At 44.7% G+C, this 26,405-nt stretch overlaps 1 long non-coding RNA gene across 1 annotated transcript; it reads right to left on the bottom strand.

Annotated features, from left to right (window-relative positions):
- Positions 1-17,696: 17,696 nt before the first annotated feature.
- Positions 17,697-22,633, bottom strand: LOC118016749. Its single transcript, XR_004680898.1, has 3 exons — positions 20,446-22,633; positions 20,003-20,094; positions 17,697-18,197 (listed from the first exon to the last, which is right to left on the bottom strand). It is a non-coding gene; the product is annotated as an uncharacterized LOC118016749 (long non-coding RNA).
- Positions 22,634-26,405: the final 3,772 nt, after the last annotated feature.

The following is a 26,405-nucleotide window of genomic DNA, read 5'->3' as shown; positions in this document are numbered from 1 at the left end:
CCTCCGTCCATCAGCTGTGCTTGCGTGTCCAATGCCACAAGTGTCCATTCCAAACTCGGTATTCTAAAAATAACCTCTCTGTCATCCTGGAAATTCTACCCAGGAAACAACTTTCTACAATCATGAAGGATCTACCGTCCATAACAGCCCCATAGCTAAGAAAGCATTAAGTAACCACGCTCTTATTTTACCTAATTCTAGAACAGCCAGAAATGACTCCATCCTAATGGCTCCTGCAGCTTAGGTGTGATGCACTGAACACCTTCATTCCCATGGCCTGTGGAATCCATGGCCCCAAGTCGTGGTGGGTCGGTCAACTGGGAGTAAGGGTCACGTGATCCTGAATATGGCCTCCCCAGCCCTAAGGACAGCCTGAGAAGGTCCCCAGCACTGGCACATTGTGGCCAGACAGTACAGGCCAGGAAAGCAAGGAGGACCCTCTTCTCTCCTCCCTTATTCCCCCATCACCGCTGTCCCTTGGAACCTTGCCTGCCCTTGGCAAGGAGCAGTCAAGGTGGTTGCTCAGGCTCACCCCAGCCTCAGAAGTTCCCCTTCTTGCCCTGGTTGTTCATTATCATGGGCAGAGCCTTGACTCATCCAGATATAGAATCTGTCAAAAGCCTCCTTGTATTTCTGGGGGGAGAACTCTCTCAACATGGGCAGGCTGACGAAGGCCTCCCAGGGGAAGGATGGCCACACCCTGTTTTGTTTCAGAGTTTAGACAACCAGGTATACCTCCCTACATAAGATTGTTGCCCTTGCCTGTTTCTGAATACTTTTATAAATGGAATCATACTGCATGTATTCATTCGTGTCTTACTCCCTTTGTTCAGTATTACGTTTTTAAGAGCATCCGAATGGTGTGGGTATTTATAGTTTGTTCACTTGCATTGCATGAATATACCACAATTTACCCATTCTACTCTCAGTGGATATGTGGGTGGTTTCAGATTGGAGTGGTACAGAGGGTGATCCTGCCAATGCATGAGCAACCTCAAAGTCGATGTGATAGACATTTAATATAGCCCATCCCTTCTCTTGGTTGGTACTGCATTTTTTTCCATATTTTTTTTTCTATCATTCTGTATTCTCTTGTTTTAGGTGTGACCCTTGTAAATAGCAGAAAGATTTTGTATTTTCTCTCCAGCCTGACAGTTTTACTCTTTGAAGACAGTTATCTAGTCCATTTGCATTTAACATAATTACTGATCATTTTTTATCTGCCTATGCAGTTTTCCTTTTATGTACTTATTTCTTTGGGTTCTTTTTTTTTTTTGCTCTTCTGATTTGGAAGTCATATACTTTTTAGTACTTAACATGTATCCTTGACTTAACAAAGTATAATTGATTAGTACCTTTATCTTCCACACAGAGAGATGACTTCAGAGCACACTTTAACTCCATTAATCCTCCTCCTGACTTCCATGTCATAGTTTCTGTGTATGTTAATTCTGTGTCTGTTTTTAAGGCTCTGTGATACGTTATTAACATTGTTTTATACTGTCAATGTTCATTTAGATTTATACTCCATTTACTGCTCTCTTCACTATTCTTTCCTTCTCTCAATTCTTTTATTTTGTCAGTGCTGAGGTTATGATCATTATTTTAAAAACAGCTTTAATTGTAATTTATATACCATACAATTCGCCCACTTAAAATGTACAGTTCTATGGATTTTAGTGTGCAACCATCATCACAACCAATTTGAGAACATTCTCATGATCTCAAAAGGAAATCACAAACACTTTAGCTTATTACCCCATCCCCCCATCATCTCCCCATCCTCAGCCCTAAGCAACCACTAAGACACTGTCTCTGTGGATTCTTCTACTCTGGACTGTCATATTAATGGAATCGTATAATATCTGGACTTTTGTGACTGGCTTCTTTCACTCAGGATAATGATTTCAAAGATTGTCCACACTGCAGCATGTCTCAGTACTTCATTCTTTTTTGTTGTTATTAATAAATGTTCTTCTTTAAAGCAGTTTTAGGTTCACAGCAAAACTGAACAGAATTTATAACTCAGAATTCCCCTATGCATCTTGTCCCCACATGCACACAACATCTCCCACTATTGACATCCTGCACCAGAATGGAGCATTTGTTACTGTCCATGAAATGACATTGACAAAGATTAGTTGACCATAGAGTTGAGGGTCCATTTCTGGGTTCTGTATTGTTCCATTGATCTATGTGTCTGTTTTTGTGCCAGTACCATACTGTCTTGATGATTACAGTTTTGTAACAGAGCTTGAAATCTGGAATTGTGTTGCCTCCAGTTTTATTTTTCTTTTTCAGAATTGATTTGGCTATTTAGGGTCTTTTGTGGTTCCATACAAATCTTAGGATTGTTTGTTCGAGGTCGGTGAAAAATGCTGGTGGTATTTTGAGAGGGATTGCATCAAATGTGTAGATTGTTTTGGGTAGTATAGACCTTTTAACAATGCTCATTCTGCCAATCCGTGAGCATGGAATGCTTTTCCATTTCTTTGTGTCCTCTTCCGCTTCTTTCATAGGTGTTCTGTAGTTTTCAGAGTACAGATCTTTCACTTCTTTAGTTAGATTTATTCCTAGGTATCTTATTGCTTTAGTGCAATTGCAAATTGGATCAGTTCCTTGATTTCTTTTTCTCTGCTTTGTTATTGGTGTATAGAAATGCAACAGATTATTTTATATCCTGAAATTTTGCTGGATTCATGTATGAGATTCTAGCAATTTTTTGGTGGAGTCTTTTGGGTTTTATACATAGAGTATCATTTCATCCGCAAGTAGTGAAAGTTTGACAAAGCAGGAAAGAATATCCAATGGAAAAAAGATTGGATTCAACTAATGGTGTTGGGAAAACTAGACAGTAACATGCAGAAGAATGAAGCTGGATCACTTTCCTACACCATACACAAAAATAAATTCAGAATGGATGAAAGACTTAAATGTAAGACAGGAAACCATCAAAATCCTAGAGGAGAACACAGGCAGACATCTCTTTGACCTTGGCTGTAGCAGTTTCTTCCTAGATATATCACCACAGGGGAGGGAACCAAAAGCAAAAATGAACTGTTGGGACTTCCTCAAGATAAAAAGCTTCTGCACAGCGAAGGAAACAATCAACAAAACTAAAAGGCAGCCTACAGGATGGGAGAAGATACTTGCAAATGATGTATCTGATAAAGGGTTAGTGTCCAAAATCCACAAAGAACTTATCAACTCAACACCCAAAAACAAATAGCCCTGTCAAGAAATGGGCAGAAGATGTGAATAGACACTTGTCCAAAGAAGACATCCAGAAAGCTAACAGACACACGAAAAGATGCTCAACATCACTCATCATTAGGGAAATACAAATCAAAACCATGATGAGATACTACTTCACCTCTCAGAATGGCTAAAATTAACAACACAAGAAACAACAGGTGTTGGTGAGGATGCAGAGAAAGGGGAACACTCTTATACATGTTGGTGCATGCAAACTGTTCCCAGTTAGTGGGGATGCAAACCGGGGCAGCCACTCTGGAGAACAGTATGGGGAGTCCTCAAAAAGTTAAAAATAGAACTATCCTACAATCCAGCAATTGCACTACTAGGTATTTACCCAAAGGATACAAAAATACAGACTTGAAGGGATACAAGCACCCTGATGTTTATAGCAGCATTATCAACAATAGCCAAACTATGGAGAGACCCCAAATGTTCATCGACTGATGAATGGATAAAGAAGATGTGGTGTATATATACAATGGAATATTACTCAGCCATCAAGAAAAAGAAATCTTGCCACTTGCAATGACGTGGATGGAACTAGAGTGTATTATGCAAGTGAAATAAGTCAGTCAGAGAAAGACAAATACCATATGATCTCACTCATATGTGGAATTTAAGAAAGAAAACAGATGAACATAAGGGGGCAAAGAAAAAAAAAAGGGAGAGAGGGAAAACAAGCCATATGAGACTCTTAACAATAGAGAACAAACCGAGGGTTGTTGGAGGGAGGGAGTGGGGGATGGGTTAGATGGGTGATGGGTATTAAGGAGAGCACTTGTTATGGTGAGCACTGGGTGTTGTATGTAAGTGATGAATCACTGAATTTTACTCCAGAAACCAAGATTCCACTGTATGTTAACTACCTAAAATTTAAATTAAAAAAAAGAGAAATGGATGCTAAAATAGTTAAAAAACAGTCTGATAAAAAATAATAACAGGAAAAAAAAGAAATGACATTGACACATCATTATCACCCAAAGTCCACATTAGGGTTCACTGCCCTAAAAATCCTCTGAGCTTTGCATATTCATCCTTCTGTCTCCAGTAACCCATGGCAACCACTAATCTTTTATAGTCTTACCTTTCCCAGAATGTCATAATGTTGGAATGTTATGGTATGTGGCTTCTTCAGATTGGATTCTTTCACTTAGTAATATGCATTTAAGCTTCCTTCATGTCTTTTCATGGTTTGATAGCCTCATTTCTTTTTAGTGGTAAATAATATTCCATTATCTAAATGCACCACAATTTATTTATCCATTTGCCCACTGAAAGACATCTTGTTTGCTTCCAAATCTTAGCAATTATGAATAAAGTTGTTATAAATGTCTGTGCAGGTTTTTGTGTGAACATAAGTTTTCAGTTCATTTGGGTAAATATCAAGGAATAAGATTGCTGGATCATACAGCAAGAGTATATTTAGTTTTGTAATAAACTGTCGAAGTGGCTTCCAAAGTGGCTGTACCATTTTGCCCTCTCACCAGCCATGAATGAGAGTTCCTGTTGTTCCATGTTCTTGGCATTTGTTGTGGTCAGTGTATTGGGTTTTGGCCATTCCAATAGATGAGTAGTGATGTCTCATTGTTGTTTTAATTTGCAAATCTCTAGTGACATATAATATGGGACATCCTTTCATATGCATACTTACCATCTGTACGTCTTCTTTGTTGAGGTGTCTGTCAAGGTCTTTGGACCATTTTTTAATGGAGTTGTTTGTTCTCTTATTGTTGAGAATTCAGAGCTCTTTGTATATTAGATAACAGTTCTTTATCAGCTGTGTCTTTTGCAAATACTGTGTCCCAGTCTGTGGGAGCTTGTCTTCTCATTCTCTTGACATTGTTCTTCACAGAGCAGAAGTTTTTAATTTTAGTGAAATACAGCTTATCACTGATTTCTTTTATGGATGGTGCCTTTGGTGTTGTGTCTGAAAAGTCATCACCACATCCAAGGTCACCTAGATTTTCTCCTAGTCTCTTCTAGGAGTTTTATAGTTTTGTGTATTACATTTAGGTCTCTGACCCATTTTGAGTTAGTTTTTGTGAAGGGTGTAAGGTCTGTGTGTCTAGATTCATTGCTTTGCAGTGGATGTCCAGGTGTTCCATTACCATTTGTTGAAAAGACTGTCTGCGCTCTATTGTATTGCCTTTGCTCCTTTGTCAAAGTTCAGTTGACTATATTTATGAGGGTCTATTTCTGGGCTGTCTCCTTTATTCCATTGGTCTTTTTGTCTATTCTTTTGCCAATACCACACTGTCTTGAATACTGTAGCTTTATTGTAAATCTTGAAATCAGGTTGTGCCAGTCCTCCAACTCTCCTCTTTCTCCTTCAATATGGAGTTGGACATTTTGGGTCTTTTGCCTCTCCACAAAAAACTTTAGAATCAGGGCGCCTCGGTGGCTCAGTCAGTTAAGCGTCTGCCTTCGGCTCCGGTCATGATCCCGGGGTTCTGGGATCGAGCCCCACATTGGGCTCTCTGCTCACTGGGGAGCCTGCTTCTCCCTCTCCCTCTGCCTGCCGCTTCCCCTGCTTGTGCTCTCTCTCTCTCTCTGCCAAATAAAAAATAAATCTTTAAAAAAAACCTTTAGAATCAGTTTGTCAAAAAAAATTGATGGGATGTTACTCGGATTGCATTGAATCTATAGATCAAACTGGGAAGAAATTACATGTTGACAATATTGTTATCAGACAGAGGATGGGTTCTGAACTCAGGTTCCACTGCTCACTGCTCAAAAGCCAATACTCGAGAGAGAAGCACTGGTGGAAAAGGGAATGTTGCTTTATTCAGGAAGCCCACAACCTGGGAAGATGGTGGACTAATGTCCCAAAGACCATCTTCCCAGTCCAGGCAAAGCAGGAGATTTGTTGTTGCCGTTTGTTTGTTTGTCTGTCTGTTGTTAAAGATTGATTGATTTATTTTAGAGAGAGAGTGTGTGTGTGAGCGGGGGGGTGGGGAGGCCAGAGGGAGAGGGAGACAGAGAATCTCAAACAGACACCCTGTTGAGTGTGGGCTCCATCTCAGGACCCTAAGATCATGACCTGAGCCGAAATCAAGAGTCAGACGCTCAACGCCCTGAGCAACCCAGCTGCCTCAAGAAGCTGAAGTTTTTTTTAAAAGGGAAGACATGGCAAATGATGAGGGTACTACATGCAGCTGGTGCTCAGCAATTAATCATTTGTCCTTGCAAGGCTTCCAGATTCCTCTGCTCTTGCCAGTAATCAAGGCTCCCAGGTGTCTCTCGGTAAATGATACCACTGCGTCCCAACAAGTCACGTCCTGGCAAGGCAGTCCAGAAGCCTCTCCCTGTACCAGGAATCAAGGCTCCCAGGTGTCTCTTATTGAGGATACCATGGTCGCTGGTGGTTGTTTCAAGTGTGGTCAGGCCTTTTCCTCCAGAAAGTCTGGTCCTTTGTTCCTCAAGGCCAGTGGTCTGCAGGATCTAAGGGAAGCAGGTTAGTTCTGCTGCAAACTATGGTGGTCTGTCAGCAAGCAAGGAGTGCATGAGCTCGAAGCCAGTTAATCCTTAAGACTGGCTGGAGTGCTGTTACAACACTGAGTCTTTCTATTCATAAACATGGAATATTTCTCCATTTATTTAGTTCTTCTTTGATTCATCAGAGTTTTGTCGATTTTTTCATGTAGATCTTATATATTTTGTAAGATTTATACCTCATTTTTTGAATAGTGATGTAAATAATAAGTTTTTGTAATTTCAAATTCCACTTGTTCATTTCTGACATACAGGAAAGCAATTAACTTTTTCTGTTTCAAATAAAATTTATTTGACAGAGAGAGAAAGCTCAAATAGACAGAGAGGCAGGCAGGGGGAGAGGGAGAAGCAGGCTTCCCGCCGAGCAGGGAGCCCGATGCAGGACTCGATCCCAGGACCCTGGGATCATGATCTGAGCCAAAGGCAGATACTTAACTGACTGAGCCACCCAGGCGCCCCAGAAAGCAATTAACTTTTATATATTAACCTTGTGTCCTGCAATCTTGCTATAATTGCACATTAGTTCCAGTTTTTTGTTGATTCTTTCAGATTTTTACATAGACAGTCATATCATCTGTTGAAAGAGAGAGGGTTTTTTTCCCCCTCCCAATTTGGATACTTTTTATTGCCTTATCTTATTGCATTAAGTAGGACTTCCAGCACAATGTTGAAAAGGTGAGACAAACATCCTTGCCTTTTCTTTATCTTAGGGAAGCTTCTAGTTTCTCACCATTAATGATATTAACTATATAGTTTTTGTAGATGTTCTTTATCAAGTTGAAGAAGTTCACCTCTATTTCTAGTTTACTGAGGGTTTTTACATGCATAGGTGCTAGATTTCGTCAAATACTTTTTCTGCATCTATTAATATGATCATGTAATTTTTCTTTTTTAGCCTGCTGAGTTGATGGATTACATTAATTGATTACTGAATGTTGAACCAGCCTTTCATATCTCGGATAAACCCCACTTGGACATGGTGTATAATTCTTTTTATGCATTGTTGAATTTGATTCCCTAATATTTTGTTGAGAATTTTATCATCTATGTTCATGAGAGATATTGATTTGTGGTTTTCTTTTCTTCTAATGTCTGTGTCTGGTTTTGGTATTAGGGTAATACTGGCATCATAGAAGGAATTAAATATTTTCTCTGCTTCTATCTTCTGGAAAAGACTGTAGAGAATTGGTATAATTTCTTCCCTAAATGTTTAGTAGAATTCACCAGCGAGCCCGTCTGAGCCTAATGCTTTCTGTTTTGCAAGTTTATTATTGATTCAACTTCTTTAATAGATATAGGTCTATTCAGGTGTCTGTTTTTTTCCTGTGTGAGTTTTGGCAGAATGTGTCTTTCAAGGAATTTATCCATTTCATCTAGCTATCACGTTTGTGAGCATAGAGTTGTGCATAATATTCCTTTATTATGCTTTTAATGTCCATGGGATCTGTAGTGCTCTCCTTTTTTTCATTTCTAATATCCATAATCTTGTCTTCTCCCTTTTTTCTTAGTTAGCCTGACTAAAGGCTTGTTTCTATTGATTTTTTTCCCCTCAAAATCCCAGCTTTTAGATTGGTTGGTTATCTCCATTGCTTTCCTATTTTCAATTTCATTGATTTCTGCTCTACTTTTTATTTTTATTTGTTTTCTTCTTCTTACTTCAAATTTAATTTGCTCTTTTTTCCCCTGGTTTCCTAAGGCGGAAGCTTTAATTATTAATTTTATAACTTTCTTCTTTTCTAATATATGCATTCAATGCTATAGATTTTCCTCTAAACATTGCTTTCACTGTATCCCACAAATTTTAAGTTGTATTTTCATCTTCTTTTAGTTTAAAATATTTTTTAAATTTTTCTTGAGATTTCTTCTTTGACCCATGTGTTATTTATAAATGTGCTGCTTAATCTCCAAGCACTTGGGGATTTTCCAGGTATTTTTCTGATATTGATTTCTAGTTTAATTCCATTGTGGTATGACAGCAGATGTTGTATGGTATAAATGCTTTTAAATCTGTTAAGGTGTGTTTATAGCCTAGAGTATGGTCCATCTTGGGGAATGTGAGCTAGAGGATAGTGTGTAATCTGCTGTTGTTGGATGAAGTAGTAGTCTATAGATGTCAGTTATATCCAGTTGATGGTGTTGTTTCCTTCAACTATGTCCCTATTGAACTTCTGCCTGCCAGATCTGTCCATTTCTGACAGAAGTATGTTAAATTCTCCAACTATAATAGTGGATTCAGCTATTTCTTCTTGAAATTCTACCTGTTTTTGCCTCATGTAATTTGACCCTCTCTTGTTAGATCCACATGCATTAAGTATTTTTATGTCTTCTTGGGAGACAGGATGGTACAGGGGGCTGGAGTTGGGTATTTCTCTCCCCTCACGTGGAAAGCTAGGGCTGGCTGGAGTTGGGTATTTACCTTGACCCAAGTGAGTTAGGCTCTGATAAAACCCTAGCTGATTAGGGTCTGGTAAAACAGTTTCTTCTGAAGGCAAGCCTTGTTAAGAACAGAATGATCTGGCATTTTTCCTCCCTGACTGGAAGCATAAAGGGTTTTTCTTCAATATTTATCATGAGGACCTGATAGTGTAAGGAGGAGTTCCCCATGACTGAGTCCCTCTGGGGTTTTTAACTCTCAGATATGTCCATTCAGTCTCCAGTGATTCAGCGGTTACAGTTCAGGTTTTCCTACCATGGCAATGGCTCCTGCCGAGGCAGAGTGGGGAAGCAGTTGTTTGCCCTGGGACCTCAGTTCTCTGACAGAACTAAAAGAGTTGATTTCTCAGTTTGTTCAGCTTTTAATTTGTTAAGATGAAGTGACAACTTCTAAGCTCTTACATAACGGAGCAGAAAACTGAAGTTCCCTTCATTCCTTTTTATGCCAAATAAATTGTCCATTATATGGATATACCACAATTTTGTTTATCCATTCATCTGTTGCTGGACATTTGGGTTGCTTCCACCTTTTTGTTATTATAAATGATACTATTTTAAACATTCATATACAAATTTTTGTGTGTACATATGTTTTCATTTCTTGGGTATATACCTTTGAGTAAAATCATTGGGTCATATGATAGGTAGCTCTGTGTTTAATCATTTGAGGAACGGCCAGAATGTTTTCCAAAATGGCTGCATCATTTTACATTTCCACCAGCAGTGTATGAGGGTTCCAATTTCTCCACATCCTCACCAATATTTGTTATTATCTGACTTGATTCTAGCCATTCTAGTAGTTGTGAAGTGTCATCTAAGTGGTTTTGATTTTTATTTCCCTGATGACTAATGATGTCGAGCATCTTTTCGTGTGCTTATTGGCCATTTGTATATCTTGCTTGTAGAAAAGCCTATTCAGATTCTTTGCCCATTTTTAAATTAGGTCATTCGTCTTTTTATTACTGAGCTATATGAGTTTAAAAAAATATATTCTAGATGAAAATTCCTTATAAGATATATGATTTGGAAATATTTTCTCCCATTCTATGGGTTGTCTCTTTCCTTTCTTGATGGTGTTTTTTGGTGTTTTTTTTTTTTAATTTTTTTAAAAGATTTATTTATTTATTTTAGAGAGAGCGTGCACACACAGGGGAGAGGGGCAAAGGGAGGGAGAGAAAAACTCTTAAGCACACTCAGCACTGAGTGCAGAGCCTGATGCAGGGCTGGATCTTACAACCCTGAGATCACAACCTGAGCCGAAACCATGAGTTGGATGCTTAACTGACTGCGCCACCCAGGTGCCCCAGTCTTGCTGGTGGTTTTTGAAACACAACAGTTTTTAGTTTTTAGTTTTTCTGAAGTCCAATTCACCTATTTTTTCTTTTGTTGCTTGTCTTCTTTTATTTCTGACCTTCTATCTGAGGTAACTTGCTTCTGAATAATACCTTAGTGAAAGCCTACTGGTGATCTTTTGTTCGTCAACAATTGTATGTATTTGACATCCATTCTTTTTTTTTTTTTTTAAGATTTTATTTATTTGACAGAGAGAGAGACACAGCGAGAGAGGGAACACAAGTAGGGGGAGTGGGAAAGGGAGAAGCAGGCTTCCCGCCGAACAAGGAGCCTGATGCGGGGCTCGATTCCAGGACCCTGCAACCATGACCTGAGCCGAAGGCCAATGCTTAACACCTGAGCCACCCAGGCGTCCCTTGACATCCATTCTTAAAGGATATATCTCTAGGTCTAGAATACTATGTTGGAGTTATTTTCTTCCTGTGCATTAAAGATATCATTTCACTGTCTTCTGGCTTCCACCATCGCCATTGAGAAGTCAGCTGCCTTTCTGTCTCTCCTTTGAAGATACTATCCCTTTCCTCTTACTTCGTGCTTTTCTTCACATTCACTATGATGTATCTAGTTTTGTTTGTTTGTTTGTTTGTTTGTTTGTTTGTTTTTGGTATCCTAGTTGGACTTCTTGATTCATGAATATTGGAATTGGTGTCCTTCCACAGACCTGGAAAATTCTCAGCCATTATTTCTTTATAACCCTCTTTCCTTCTAGAACTCCACCCCAATTACATATATGTTAGATGTTCTCACTGTATTCTTTCCTCCTTTCTTCAATATTTTTAGTCTTTTTGTTTTTATTTGTATCTGTTTGTATTTTTGTTTTTATTATTTGTATTATTTTTTGTATTTGTTATTTGTATTATTTGTATTTGTTTTTATTTTATTTATATCTCTGCTGCATTCTGGATCCAGTCCATTAGTTTTCACTTTAGCTGTATCTAATCTGCTAATAAACTGACTTTGAGTTGTTAATTTCTTTTCAGTGCTCAAAGTTTATTTTGACCTTTTTAAAATCTGCCATGTTTTTTATAGTTTCTTGTCCCTTTGTATTTCTTTAAACAGTAATCTTATACTGTTGTCTTATATTATATGTCTGATAATTCTAATAACTGAAGTTTCTGTGTATTTCTGTTGTTTGTAGTTTCTGTCAGTTCTCACTCAAGTTTATTATTTCCTTGAGTCCCTGATTTTTTTTTTCACTGGTTCTGGATGTTTTATTTGAAAATTTATTTGTAAGAATGATTTGTCACCAAAGATGATGGCATTTTCTCCAGAGAGGATTTGTTTGTTTCTGCCAGGCGTCTCGGAACTCTACCAGTCTGGAACCACCTTAATCAAGCTCAAGGCTTGAGCTTACCTGGATCACCAAGATGACTGGAACTGGAAAGTCCATGAGAAAGTTGGTTTGCTTATGACTCCTCATAATTTTCAGTGTAAACATTTGGGATCCTAGCTTAAAATGAGCAGGAAGGAGCATTTATCCAAGTCCCCCTTTTGATAGACTCTGGGCCTTAAATTTTGTCCTAAAGCCTCCAAAAACCACAACTGTTTCTTCTGGATTAGTAAATGCCATTGGGGAAAATGAAGCTTGTGTACCAGACTTACTTCTCTGGGTTCTCATTTTTTAGTATATTGTGGTCAGCTAATGCTTCACTCTCTTATTGGCTCTTTGGTGCTTTTAAGATATTTTTATATGCCATATACTTTTTTCAATTGTCCTCTGTGGAAGATTTGATCCTAATAAACTGACTCCCTATATGGTGTCTCATGAAAGCTTCATACCAGTTCCATTGGGTACATGGGATTATTTACATTATATATACATATATATAATTTGGTCCTCAAAAGAGGTCTATAAGGTATCATGAACCGGCCACTTGCCAGTTGTGAGAGCTCGGGCAAGTCAATCTACATCTTTGTGTGAGGAGGTTAATAATAGTATCTACCTCCTGAATTTGTTGATATGAAGGACACAGTAAAGGCAGTTGTACACTAACCTTGTTGTCAGGCGAAGACACTGAGACTTGGGGAGTTGATTCCATGCGTCCATATCCCACAGATGATAAGCAAACAGTACGGAGCACCTCCCATGTGCCAGCACCTGTCCCAAGACCTGGGAATGCAGCCATCTACAGAGCAGATGTGGCCCCTTTCTCAGACAGCCTAAAAAGCCCAGGATCCACCTCAAAGGCTATGACTTTACCCCCCAGCACCAGCAGCTCACCATAGAGAGGTGATGGAAGACTGCCCTGGAGGGAGTTCCAACTCTGACTTACAAAGCACAGGCTTACAAAGGCCTTTCCAGATGGAAAAGCTGAGTGCGGGTGTTTAAGGCAGGCGGAACAACGTACGGAGCACGTCAGGGTGCAGACCTCTCTCTTTCTTTCTCTGTCTGGGGAGGAATGCATCTTTCACCCGTGTTTTCCATCCAAGTGCTGAAGTAGCATTCTTGTTACAAGGAAGTAGGTCACATTTCCAGGCCGCAAAAAGGAACCCTCTATCTGCACTGTGACAGGGTGTGAGACCAACTGCTTGGACTGCCTCCCCCACGTGCCTCCCCGGGGTCTGCACTCTCTGGGGTCTGCTATTCCCAGAGCAGATATGCTCTTGCTGCTGGGTGTGGGAGCCACACAGAATTCATGAGCAGCCCTTGAGTTGGCCCTAATAGAGATGGGGGTGCAGTGGGGAGAGCTTGCGGCTTGCGTGAGCACCTCAGCCTGCCCTCTGGTCCAGGTGACTCATAGCAACCGGGAGGTGCCTTTTCCCATAAGAAAGCTCAGGCCAGAAACCTTGCAAGGAAGTGTTATCACAAGCTCTACCTTTGCTAGGATCTACTTGCGCACACAGAGCTTTAACCTTCCTTTGGGGGCTACAGAGGTTCTAGGGACGTCTCTGTGAGAATAAGCCTACACCTGGCATCCAGCCACACTGGGGACCCATGGTCATGGGCTCTGTGTTGCCTGCACCTGCTTCCTGGAGCTGTCATGGAAAGTACTGAGCCAAGGGACGAGCTGAACCACCAAATGGTAGATTCAAACTAAGGATGCCAAGTTCTCCAGGGAAGCTTGTGATATGGTAGAAATGGTGTGGATTTAGAGACAGACTGGTGCAGTGAGCAGAGCTGTCTGAAAAGGGCCCTGGAATGTTGTTCTGTGTTGTCCAAGCAATGAGCTATCAGGGGGCAATCTGCTCCCATAGGCCAACAGCTCCTTCCTCCTCCCCACCACCACCAAGGGGAGCTGTGATATCCTATTGGCCCCCAAAGGCCCCAGAGACAGTCAGCATCCCCAACAACCCCTGCAAACAGCCGGCACCCCCACTCCACTTGCCCAAATCCAAGTAGCCTCCGATTCCCCACTGACGCGGCCACTCTCTCGTGTCTGCCTGTCCAAAGGGAGAGCCGGGGAGGTCCATCCACTCTACTAAGGGCAGGGACATGGGACATGAGGAGACGTCTGGCTCAAGAGCTTTCAGGCAGGGCCCCTTCCCCTCTGAGCCCTTCCAGGCTGCTTCTGCCCTATCAGGAGAATCTTGCTTCCCTTTTTTCCTACCTTAGGTGAAGAGGGAATGAACCCCTGGGTGTGGAAAGTCCCATCCAGAAAGGGCTCCAACTGGGCCAGGACCTTCCATCTGTTGTTTTGCCAAAGTTCGTTCCTGTATTAGTTTTCTGGAACTGTTGTAACAAAGTGTGGCAAACTTGGTGGCTTAAAACAACAGAGGTTTATTCTCTCACACTACTAGAGGCCACAATCCAAAATCGAGGGTTGGCAGGGCTGGGCTTCCTCCGGAAGCTCTGGGGAGGTCCGCTCCATGCCTCTCTCTTAGCCTCCAGTGCTGCCAGCAATCCTTAGCGTTCTGCGGCTTATGGCCACATCACTCCGATTTCTGCCTTCATCGGTCGGTCTCCTCCCCTGTGTATCTCTTATAAATATAACACTTGTCATTAGGTTTGGGGCCCACCCAGTAAGCCAGGAGGATCTCCTCTTAAGATACTTAGTTATATTGGCAAAAAAAATGTTTTTTCCAAATAAGGTCACATTCACAGGTTCTGGGGGATAGAACATGGACATATCTTTTGGCGGCTACCATTCAACCCACTGCAATCCCCTCCCAATTTCTCCAGAAGATAAAGCCAGTCTTACTACTTCACCACCGAGAGAAGTAGGGAGAGAACATGTGCCAGGTTCTTCTGCATTCGTGTCTCAACTCTTCATCTAACATCTCACCAGCCAAGTATTCTCACTTCTTACTCTTCTTTCCAGATGAAAAAATAGAGGCTCAGAGATGTTCAGCAACTTGCCCAAGTGACACAGCTAGGAAGTAGCACAGGGGGATTGGACCCCTTGTCTGTCTGTGTTATGCAAAGAGATGCCTCCTGGGTCTCCCCCTGTCATGCACCAGGGCTTGGGACGAATCCTACAGCGTCACATGTAATGGGTTAAGGATGATGCTTTATTGGAGAAAGGGGGCAGTCACATGGGCCAAGGGTCAGCAAGAAGCAAGGAGACAGGGAGCCTCTAAGCCAGCCAAAAGCCGTCAGAGGGGAGGGCCAGGACCAGAGCACTGTTATGATGCTGGGTATACCATGGCAGGAGACACGAAAGCCCTCCCAGGACCTCCATTCAGTGGCAGGAGCCTCTGTCTAACCTCATGGCAGGTGGTCTCATGAAGAAGAATCTAGCATGATGAGGGGCAGAGAACACCGCGGTGGGGCGGGGGGGGTGGTGCAGCTAGAAGGAGGAGATGTGTCTGAGGACGGAGGTCAGCGTGCTGGAGGAGAACAGGCAGAGGAAGAGCCGTGGGAGCGTCTGCACTTTCTCTGTGGGGGATGGACAGCCATCGCGGGGTCCAGAGCCAGTTGTGGAGAGATGGCCTTGACTTCTTAAAAGCTCTCGCTATGAGGGGCGCCTGGGTGGTTCAGCCGTTAAGCGTCTGCCTTCGGCTCAGGTTGTGATCCCAGGGTCCTGGGATGGAGCCCTGCATCGGGCTCCCTGCTCGGCAGGGAGTCTGCTTCTCCCTCTTCTCTCTCTCCCTCTGCCCCACCTCATGCTTTCACTCTCTCTCAGATAAATAAATAAAATCTTAAAAAAAAAAAAAAAAGGCCTGTCTGCTGAATCGATGGGAAGGGCTGGGGGTGGGGTGCAGCTTAGGAAGAACATCAAGAACCCGTGACCAACAATAGCAAGGGCACTGTAGCCTCAAATGCCATCTACAGAGCTGATGTCATGGAGATGGGGTTTAAGGCCGCAGAAGTGAACAAGCCCTTGCAGGGAGTCAATGTACGGAAAGAGAAGAGGCGATGGGTGCCTCCGCTATTTAGAAGTTACTTGGGAGAAGAAAAGGAGTTTCATTTTAGCCCGAGGGGTGAGTGATTGATTTACTATGACCTTTTACTGAGTGCTTCCGGTGTACCAGGACACCACAAGGCATTTTAGATGCATTATCTTTTCTTCCCATAATAGCCTTGTGAGATGAGCATCATTTAAAGCATGACACAACTAAGGCTCGAGAGAGGTGAAGTGACTTGCCCAAGGTCACATAGCCAGGAAGCAGGACTGGCTTTTGAACCTGGTCCATCCCCCCTGAGAAAATCTGCCTGGGAGTTCCTGTTTGCTGTCACATCTTGTCCTGCTCCCCCACAGACTGAGGTCTCACCTCTTTGAAGCGAAGCCATGCAGCTGTTTCTTCCTGACAGCTGTGAGGCTGTCTCTGAGGGAGGAAGCATTTTGTTGCCTATCCAGCCCCTTCCAGGAAAGAGCCCCTGAATTGCAGGATTCCACCCACCCACCTCCTCTGACATGCAAAATTAAGACCTGGCCACTCCCAGAAAAAACTCTTTGGCTCTCTGCATTCCCTGTTTCTCCTTCTCTGAAAACAGCTCCCAACAGGGTGGGGCTCAGCATCCTCCGGCCCTGACCCGCTCCCTGGATGGGTGCCCGCGCACCCTCTCCAAACTCCTAGCTGCTGTTAACAGAAACCAATAGCAAAATCTATGAGTCATCAAGAGCCTACTGGGTGCCAGGCTTTCTCCATACATCATGGCCAATTTCCCTGCTAAGACTCTTCCCATACTCGTTTTCAATACGGGGAGTCTGAGGCTCAGAGGGGTAAAGGAACCTGCCCAAGGTCACGCAGCTGGGGAGTAGCTAAGCCAGGATCCGCTCCATCACGCATCCCAGTGCCAGGCACAGGGCTGCCCAACCTGTACTCAATAACAATGACTTTTTGAATGGACTCAAGCCCACCACAAAGCTTCATCCTGCATCTGTGCGAACACAGGCCAAGCTGAAAGGCACAAAAGGTTTTGCTCCCCTGGCCCCAGACCCTGCTGCTAGGCTGTGGGTCTCCCACATCCAACCCTTGTGCCTGCTCTGTCAGCTCCAGCCTCACCCCACCACGCCCAGCCCTGCCCAAGCCGAGACCTGGCCCTGAAAACCCTCTATTCCTGGTTCCACCTTAGGTCTGCTTCTCCCCTCAGCAGCCCAGGGCCTGGAAAAAGGAAGAAGTAGGAGGTAGGGGCCAGTAGGGTGGGTGGGTGCGGCTGGGAGCGGCTAGGTGCAGCCGGGCCAGAAGAACAGAACTACTTCTCAGAGAGCTAGAAGGCTTGGCATTCTTGCTGCTTTAGGCCTAGACACATTCCTCCTCGTGCTGCACTGCCTAGAAAAACAGGTCACTTGGTTCAGTTCAATAGCTAGGTACCAAGTGTCCACTGCATTAGTCAAGGATGGCTAACTACTATGACAAATGGCCCCTCATCTTCGTGGCTTAGCACGATAAAGTGTGTTTAGATTTTTGTTTTGTTTTTGTCTTTCTGTATTTTTCCTGGGAATTACTTTTGAAAACCCCAGCAAACAATTTAAAAGTAGGGTGGAGCAGGGGTGCCTGGGTGGCTCAGTCAGTTGAGCGACTGACTCTGAATTTTGGCTCAGGTCATGATCTCAGGGTCATGGGACTGATGCCCGTGTGGGGCTCTGTGCTCTGTGCGGAGTCTGCTTGTCCCTCTCCCTCTGCTCTTTCCCACTGCTCGTGAGCTCTCTTTCTCTCTCTATCTCAAATAAATAAATAAATAAATAAATAAATAAATAAATAAATAAATAAATAAATAAAATCTTTTTTTAAAAAAAAGTAGGGCAGGGCAGGTGAATGAAAGAAAAGTAGAAAAATGTTGATAATGTTTAAAGCTGAATGATGGATGGCTAAAGTGGGTTATTATACTATGCTCTCTACTTCTTTTGTTTATTTGAAATAATTATGCATGTTTACTTCTCACTACTACAAAGTCTAATGCTCATGCTCCCAGCCCCTGGCTCTCCTCTTCCCTCCAATGGCTGCTCCAGGACACAGCTGTTCCATCTCGTGGCTCCTCTGCCATCTTGTGGTCTGAAGATCATTCTGGAGTCATCCGGACAACAGAGTGAGAGAAGAAACAAAAGATGGCAGAGCCACTACTTAGCACCTCATGGTGAAGGGCTCTGCTCCCTTCTGCTCACATTGCATTGGTCACTGGGCTGCTGGGAGACATAGTTCCGGGCTGGGCAGGTACTTCCCAGCACTGCACCATAAGGGGAACTCCAGCCCTGGTTGGTGAGCTGATCATCTCCAGTCCACCCACTGTGTGTTGGGTGGGGCCATGTCAAAGGTGTTGCCCAAGGGGGTAGCCTGGTCTGCAAGGAGATAAAAAAGGATCTGTAAGAGGCTTGTAAGGATGAGCTGTTGAGTTTTGCTGTAAGGCTTCCCAAGCTTGTCCCATGACATATCTATAAAATGGTCTTGGCTCATGGAGGGAGGGAAGGTGGTGGGAAAGAAGGCCCATAGTCTCCAGAGTTTCTGGGCATCTGTCCTTCAACACACTGGTACCTCCATCACAATACCCACCTTCTTATATGAAATGTGGCAAAGGAATCACTTTGCAAAATGTTACCACTAGGAGAAAATGGGCAAATCTGCAAGGGATTTTTGAATAATTTCCTGTAATTGCATGTGTATCTATTATTATTTCAATAAAAATGTCAATAAAACAGGGGGCAGTGGCAAAGGAGAGACCCTAGAGGAGCCCAAGGCACTGGGAGACGGTCCAGGATGGACCCAGGGCCCCTGTCTCCAGTCTCTGCCCCTCCTTCAGGCCCCCAAAGCGGTTGCTCCAAAGTCCCAATCTGCCTGGCTACTCGGTTGCCCTGCTTACCTCGCTGTGACCTATAGGATGAAGTCCATTCTCTGTTACAATATATCAGGGTCTGACCTCTTTCCAAACCATTTCTCTATCCTCATCCTCTTCTCTCCCTGCACACACACACACACACACACACACACACACACACACCCTTCAATCACTCTGAGCCCTGAGTTATTCTCCAAATTCACTGTGCTTTCTGCTCCCTTGGTCCTTACCATGTGCTGTCCCTTCGAGCCCCACCTCACACATGGCAAACTCCTACACATTTTCCAAGACCTCTGCCCCTGACTATTTTATGTTCATCCGAAGCTCAGCGTTCAATTATCTACATTAGTTTATGGGCCTTTTTCTCTTGCTGGACTGTAATCCCTTTGGTGCTAACACCATGACTCATTCATTTTGATGTCCATAGTTCCTAATATAGGGACTGGCAAGGACTAGTTCTCACTAAAATGTTAATGGTTGGCTAAATGGAGAAGTGAATGAATAAAAGAGGGAAAGGGGGAAGATAACACTATGACCTCTGCCTATCTACTAGGATTGTTGTCAAGTTTAAAGGGTTTTTGATGGGGCGCCTGGGTGGCTCGGTCATTGGGCCTCTGCCTTCGGCTCAGGTCATGGTTGCAGGGTCCTGGGATCGAGCCCCACATTGGGCTCCCTGCTCAGCGGAAAGCCTACTTCTCCCTTTCCCACTCACCCTGCTTGTGTTCCTGCTCTCATTATCTCTCTCTCTGTGTCAAATAAATAAATAAAATCTTTTAAAAAAATAAAAATAAAGGGTTTTTGAAATGGGCCTATGGGTCACTCTCATGCTGCTACTGCTATTCTCCCTGAATCCACCCCCATCCCACCATCTACCCCCTGCTTCACTTAGTCAACCCAACAGAACCTTCTAGGCCCTGGCCAGGCATCATAGTGTAGGGGAAGACAAGGATACTTGCAATTTGGGACACATGTGGTCAGAGCCTGTCTGCTGACTTCTAGCTGTGTGTTCTTGGACGGATTAGCTCAGTTCTCTGAGGCTTAGTTTATTCTCCTATAAAATCACCATTCCTCCAACCGTTGATAGGAGGATTACAAGACAGACGTATCTAAGAATGCCTGGTACGGCTCAATGAATGTTAGCTCCCATCCCGTAAAGCCCTCTCCTCTTGCTTACCAGTGAACCTTCTTTTCCTTTGAATCTTTTTTTTAAGACTTTTTTTTAGAGCGGTTTTAGGTTTATAATAAAATTGAAAGGGAAATACAGAGATTTCCCGCACATGCACAGCCTCCCCCGTTATGAACATCACTCACCGGAAGGGTACGTTTTTACCAAGAATGAGCCTACATCATCATCATCCAAAGTCCACCGTTTACCTCAGGGTTCTTTCTTGGTGCTGTACATTCTGTGGGTTTGAACAAACATATAATGACATATATCCATCATTGTAACATACTACAGAGTGTTTTCACTGCCCTCAAAATCCTTTGTGCGCTGCCTGTTCACCTCTCCCCTCCCCCCACCTGGCCCCATTCCTGACACCGCTGATCTTTTACTGTCTCTGTAGTTCTGCCTTCTCTAGAACGTCATAGAGTTGGAGTCTTACAGTATGTAGGCTTCTCAGACGGGTTGCCTTCACTTAGTAATATACATTTAAGTTTCTTCTATGTCTTTTCCTGGATTGATAACTCAATTCTTTTTAGGGTTGAATAATATTTTATTGTCTGGATGTACCACAGTTTCGTTATCCACTCACCTACTGATGAAGAACATCTTGGTTGCTTCCAGGTTTTGGCAATTATGAATAACACTGCTATAAACATCCATGTTCAGATTTCTGTGGAGACAGGTTTTCAAGTCTTTGGGTCAATTCCAAGGAGTACAATGGCTGGATGGTATGGTAAGAGTACATTTAGTTTTGTAGGAAACCGCCAAATTGTCTTGCAAAGTGTCTGTACCGTTTTGCATTCCCACCCGCCAAGAATGAGTTTCCCTTTGATGCTTTAGTGAATGAATGCCGAGTACTACATAGTCCAAGGACGTTAGCCCATGTTTCTCGGGTAGATGACTAAATCCTGGAAAGCAAAGCTGGTGGGGCATATTTCCTTTGCAGCCAAAGCACTCCATTCGGCAAGAAGTACACAGAGAGAGCTCCAGTAGCAAGTGGTGCTATTATCATGATCATCTCTCCCTTTCTTGAGGAATGCCCTGAAGATTCATGGTATAAAAAGACAACAAGCTACCACTTTTGAGCACCTACTGTATGCTTTGCGTTTTACATATATTTTCTAACTTAATCCTAACTACACTTTAAAGGAAATACTCTCATTATCACTATTTTAAAATCATTATTATTTATTTTTTAAATAAATGGGAAGTCTCATTCCATCTCTATCCCTATCCACCCCTCCCTCAAAGAATCCTTTTTAATAGTTTCTGGTGTATCTCTCCAGAGTTTTTTTATGTCAATATAAGAACATATTCTTAAGCTCCCCCCTTTTCTTATACAAAAAACACGCACATCATACTGTCCTACACTTTGTTCTTTTCACCCTATAGTTTATCTTGAAGATTTTTCTTTATAATACACCTCCTGACTTTATTCTATTGGATGGGGGTATCATAATGTATCTAACCAGTCCCCTGTCAAGGGAATTTTAGGTTGTGGAAACTGAAGCCCAGAGTGGGGAACGTACTTGCCCAAGGTCACATAGCCAGGAAGTAGAAGGAAGGGCTTGTTTCTAGGTCCTCCCCTATTCTCTCTTTTTTTTTTTTTCTCTTACCTAGAGAAGCTTCACTACATCTCCCTGGAAAACACAAAGTAGAGATGAGTTGTAAACTCTCCTGGCTCTACAGGAAGGGCCTCATTCACTGGACAATTGCCCTGGCTCAGGAACCTGGCTCCAGGCACTCAGAAATGTCTGAGGAAGGATAAGACCCTGGATCCCAGCATCACCTCAGTGGTCAGGGATATTGTCCTGGAGAGGCTGCTTGCGTCCCCGTTCTGGCCCTGCCATTGAGCAGTTCTATGACCTTAACCATAAAATTTCACCTCTCTGAGCCTCAGCTTCCTTATCTGTAAAACGGGGATAATAGTTGTATTAGTCAAGATTCTCAGAAGAATAGAACAGATATATATCTGTCTCCTATGTATATCTATCAGAGAGAGAGAGAGATCTATATATACCAGAATCCAGAAGGCAGGCCAACAACAGGCTGGAAACTCAGGCAGGATTCCTATACGACTGTCAAGGCAAAATTCCTACTTTTTTGGGAAACCTCAGTTTCTGCTCTTAGGGCCTTCAATTGATTGGATGAGGTCCACCCACACTAGGGAAGGTAATCTCTTTTACTTAAAGTCAGCTGATTATAGGTCCTAACCACATCTACAGAATATCATCACAGCACTGTCTAGTTCGTGTTTGCCTAACAACTGGGGACCCCAGCCTAGCCAAGTGGGCACATGAAAGTAATCGTCCCAATAGTCAGAGCCCACAGAAGAAAAAGCTGTGAAGAAACTTGAAAATACGGGCTAGCTGCCTGTAACGTTAGCTGGGCCCTGGCAGGTGTCTCCGTGTTAGAAGAGGATGAGAGCAGTTAGTACCCTGGGGACGTAAGATGAGGTGCGCTCTCAAGGAGCCCACAGACCAGGGGCTGTGGAGACGGAAATGCAGACAATGACAAGACTGCAAAAATGCCTCTGCCCGGCGGGACGCAGAAGGCTGTGGAAGCCCAGGGGCGAGCAAGGGAAGGCTTCTTGGAGAAGGTGACCAAAGTAATTAGTCTTAAAGTTTAAAGTGAAATTAGCCAAGTGAGAAAAGAAGAGCCGGCAAAAGGGCGAAGGAACATTCCAGACAGAGGAGCAGCCAGCACAGAGGCACAGAGGTGTGAGAGAGGCAGGAACCGGTGTGGGGTGCGGCCCCCAGCGCTGGGGCCGGAGAGGGAGGCAGACCCATCACGAGGGGCGGCGGCGTCGCAGGATCAGGACGATCAGGCCGACTTGGATGAGCACTCGCTGTGCCTGAGTCACTGCTGTGTTCTCTCGCAGCTCTCTGGGGAGGTAGGCACTGTTGCCGGGTGAGGTCATTATCAGTCACACAGCGGAAGCAGCCGGCTCAGATGCGAGTCCGGACAGCTGGCTCCGGGGCCTAGAAGGGGGTGACATAGCCTCAGGGAGGCCAGGAAGGGCTGCTGTGATGGCTAGGGGGAGGGACAGGTCAGGCTTGTTGCATCTGAGACGATGGGGACAGCCAAGTGGAAGTCAGGGGCATGAGTGCCGAAGACAGGCCCTTACACCCACCCTCGGGGGCAGTGCTCATGGGGCACATGCCAAGCTAAGCGTTCTGCGTGGAGCGTCCCTTTAAGTCCACTCAGGCACCACTCATGCATTCTGTCACCCTCAGCCTCTGCCTCTGACTCCTACGTGTGGCCCCCACCCCCGCTGCAATGGCTGTAAAGCTCCCTTGGCCACGATCCCCGCACCCAAAACCCTGATTCCTGTTTTTATCAGCCATTCTTTCCAGATTCTCTGCCCTCTAGCCCTTCCTCCCCCACCCGCTTTCCCTAGAGGCTTCCTAAGCCCCAAAGGCCACAGAGGATGAATGACATCATCTGTGCTCTGGACCTCGCTGGGCCCAATTATCAGGCTATAAGTGGAAACGCCCTACATTTTCCCACAGGAAAGTGGCCTCCCCAACTCCTGACTCTGCATGCTTCTGGGGATCTTGGCAGAGTCCTGCAGCTCCTCCCTAAGGAGAACCGAGCCCCCTCCCCATGGACCTGCCATTCAGGTATCTTTTATCCCCTATAGCCCCTGTCAGCTTCTTCCAACATGGGGACACCGCGGCTTTCCACAGAAGGGACGCAACACCACGAAGTCATTAAAACCAGCAGTTTGGGAACCCGATTGACCTAAATTCATGTCTAGCTCCCCCTCTTCCCACCTGTGTGAACTTGGACAAGTGGCTTCCTGGCTCTGGGATTCCACTGTCTCACTTTTAAGTTGGGAATAATAAAAGACATCATCTCATTAAAGCTCTTGAACAATCCTCTGAGGTACAAACATTGTCCCCATATTACAGACGAGCAACCAGGCATAGAGGAAGCCAGACATTTGCTCAAGGCCGCTGGCTAATAAGTGGTGGAACCAGGCAGGGCCTGGATGAGAACCCCTGTGGTCAGGAGAGCTCTGAACTGCCAAAGAGCAGCCCAGAGAAGTGGGGAAGGCTTCCCCTAGCCAGCCCTGGGGGGCTTGGGTGGGGTGAGGCCAGTGTCAGGGGACACCCAGGTTCCAGAACGGGCTTGGCCCTCGCTAACCGCAGGGCAGGGGAGAGTGAATTTCTCAGGACTCAGCCTTCCCAGCTGTAATGGGGATGGCAGGCCCCACCACAGGGCTATGGTGAGGCTCAGGGGAGGCAATAGCCCACCCCCCCACCATTCCGTGTTGCCAGCCAGGTTGTGATTCACCCACATGTCCCCGCATTATTCACTAATCCTTTTTTGTTTAAAGGGATCGTAATATATCATTCAAATACATTTATCGGAAATTTCTTATCATCACCTTAAAAAGAAAACGGGGCACATTTGCCATAAATAGAAGGTATTTACACAGCGAAGCCGAAGCAAGCTCTGCACCTGCAGATAGGTGTCACCGTGTTACAGACGCGCTCCTACCGACCTGCTGCCTCGGGTGCACCTCCCACGCCTTCTTAACGCTGGGCTGGCTTCTCCAAGGCTGGTTCAGGCACCTTCAGGGCATCTTGTCACCGCCCTCCAAGCACACAAGGCATGTCCTGGGTGGGTGCACAGGAGGTGCTCAGAAAGCTGAGCTCCTCTCTCTGGCCTCACTCTCCCAGAAACAGACATCTCACAGGAAGAAGCTGGCCTTCCCTCCTCCAGAGAACAAAGGGGCCATAGCAGCAACCTCCAATTAAACTCCCACTCCCCCAGCAGCATCACTTACTGCCTTGAAAGAGCACTGGGGTTTGCTGCTGGCCATGACTAAACATGGCATGTGACGTGGAGGCCATGGCACACTGTCCCCAGCAACTGTCTTCGGCCTTCCGACACGGGAGCTAAACTGCTACTGAGAGTACCAAGAACCTGCTGCGCTCTAAGTCCCCTATGGCTCCCTATTGCCCAAAAGAATGTGTTTTCCTCAGCCTTCCAACAGCACTCTCTTCATTCTCGGGTGCTTTCTCTGCCACATTCCCTAGAATCTGAGTCCTCTTTTGGCTGGACTCTAGACTGAATTCTGTTGGACAAGGCACTCCAAGTCCCAGAGAACCAGAGCCCAGGGAAAGCGAGAGCTTCCACTTCATTGGCTTGTCTCTGGGCCCTAACAACAGAATGTCCTCAGGTAGCACTGTTCCTGCTTCCCAGGGGGTTCCTCAGAGCAACTGAGCTCCTTCGGCAACCTTAGCATGCACTTCCTCAGTCTGCACTAGTTTGCCCAGCATGCCTTCCTCCCTCCTGCCAAAGGGCTTTTCCAGTGCTGTCCCCACTGCTCCGAGTGCTCTTCCTCCACCTACAGGCCCAGTGACCTCCTTTATGGTCAGCTGTCAATTCAGGGTCACCTCCTCCAGGAAGCCTTCCCTGACTTCACAGCAGCTCAAGTCCCTCTTACTGCTCTGGCAGAAACAAGTGCTCCCTCCAAGCACCTCTCTGATTATTTGAGCTCCAGTCCCACCCCTAGGCTCCACGTGGCCAGGAGCTATGTACCTTCTGTTGTCCCTTCAGCCCCAGCACCTCATACAGAGCCTGGCACAGGGCAGGAGCTCAAGAAATGGATACTGTTATTAGAATATTAGCACCCACCAACCTGGGGGGAGGAGCCAGTGCGTTCTCCCCTCCATCTCTTTCTCCTGCTGGTGCCCCTACAAGGCATGTCCTTCTCCTTCCTCTCCCCTGAGATACTCACAGCCCATCCGACACCATTCACAAAGCCATTCTTCTCTTTGGATCCTCACGGCCCCCTTGTGAGGGAGGCAGCACATATTATCACCACATTTTAAATACAGAAACTGAGGCCCAAGGAGGGAACGTGACTTGTTTGAGCTCTTACCGCTGAGAAATGGCTAGATCTTGAGGCAACTATGGTCTTCGGACTTCTAGTTTGAAACTCAGCCCAGGTTTAGGGGTTCCTCTCATTCTTCTTCCATATGGACTCTAGGATTCCAATGCACCATTCGTCTTGGGCTCAACTCATGGCACAGACTGACTAACTTACTCATTTTCCTCCTCATTGCAACCCCTCTGTCACCACGCCCATTTTAAGAGATAAGAGAAGGGCCCCTGGGACTGAGCAGCCTGCCTGGACCACGTGGCTACTGAGACACAGCCTGGATTCAGACCTAGGTGGGGGAAGCTGTGGTGTGATCTTCCCGCCTCTACTCCCCTCCTCCTGGAACCAGCAGCCTGGTTTCCTGTGGGGGTAGCCCCCCCATACAAACAGTCCAAGCGGGCTGTCAGTCAAGGTGCCTCACCCTCCCCTTACCCAGCCAGGCCACTCACACCCTAGTCTCTAGCAGAGGGGCACTGTACATATGACCATGTTGCTGACTCGCTCCTGAAAGAGTGCCCATTTATTCCCACTGCCTGGATCCCCAGAGCCCCGCCCTTGCTGAAGCCTCTGGCTTCTCAGCGAAGTCTGGAAGCCACACCATATTCTTCCAGTACATTTCTTCGTGCTGAAGTCAGACCGTCTGCTTCTGTTGC

The sequence above is a fragment of the Mirounga leonina genome, unplaced genomic scaffold (genome assembly GCF_011800145.1).
Source record: "Mirounga leonina isolate KUSES-001 unplaced genomic scaffold, KU_Mleo_1.0 Mir_104, whole genome shotgun sequence".
In the NCBI taxonomy this organism is placed as follows: Eukaryota; Metazoa; Chordata; class Mammalia; order Carnivora; family Phocidae; genus Mirounga; species Mirounga leonina.
This window is presented reverse-complemented; position numbering and strand designations above follow the sequence as displayed.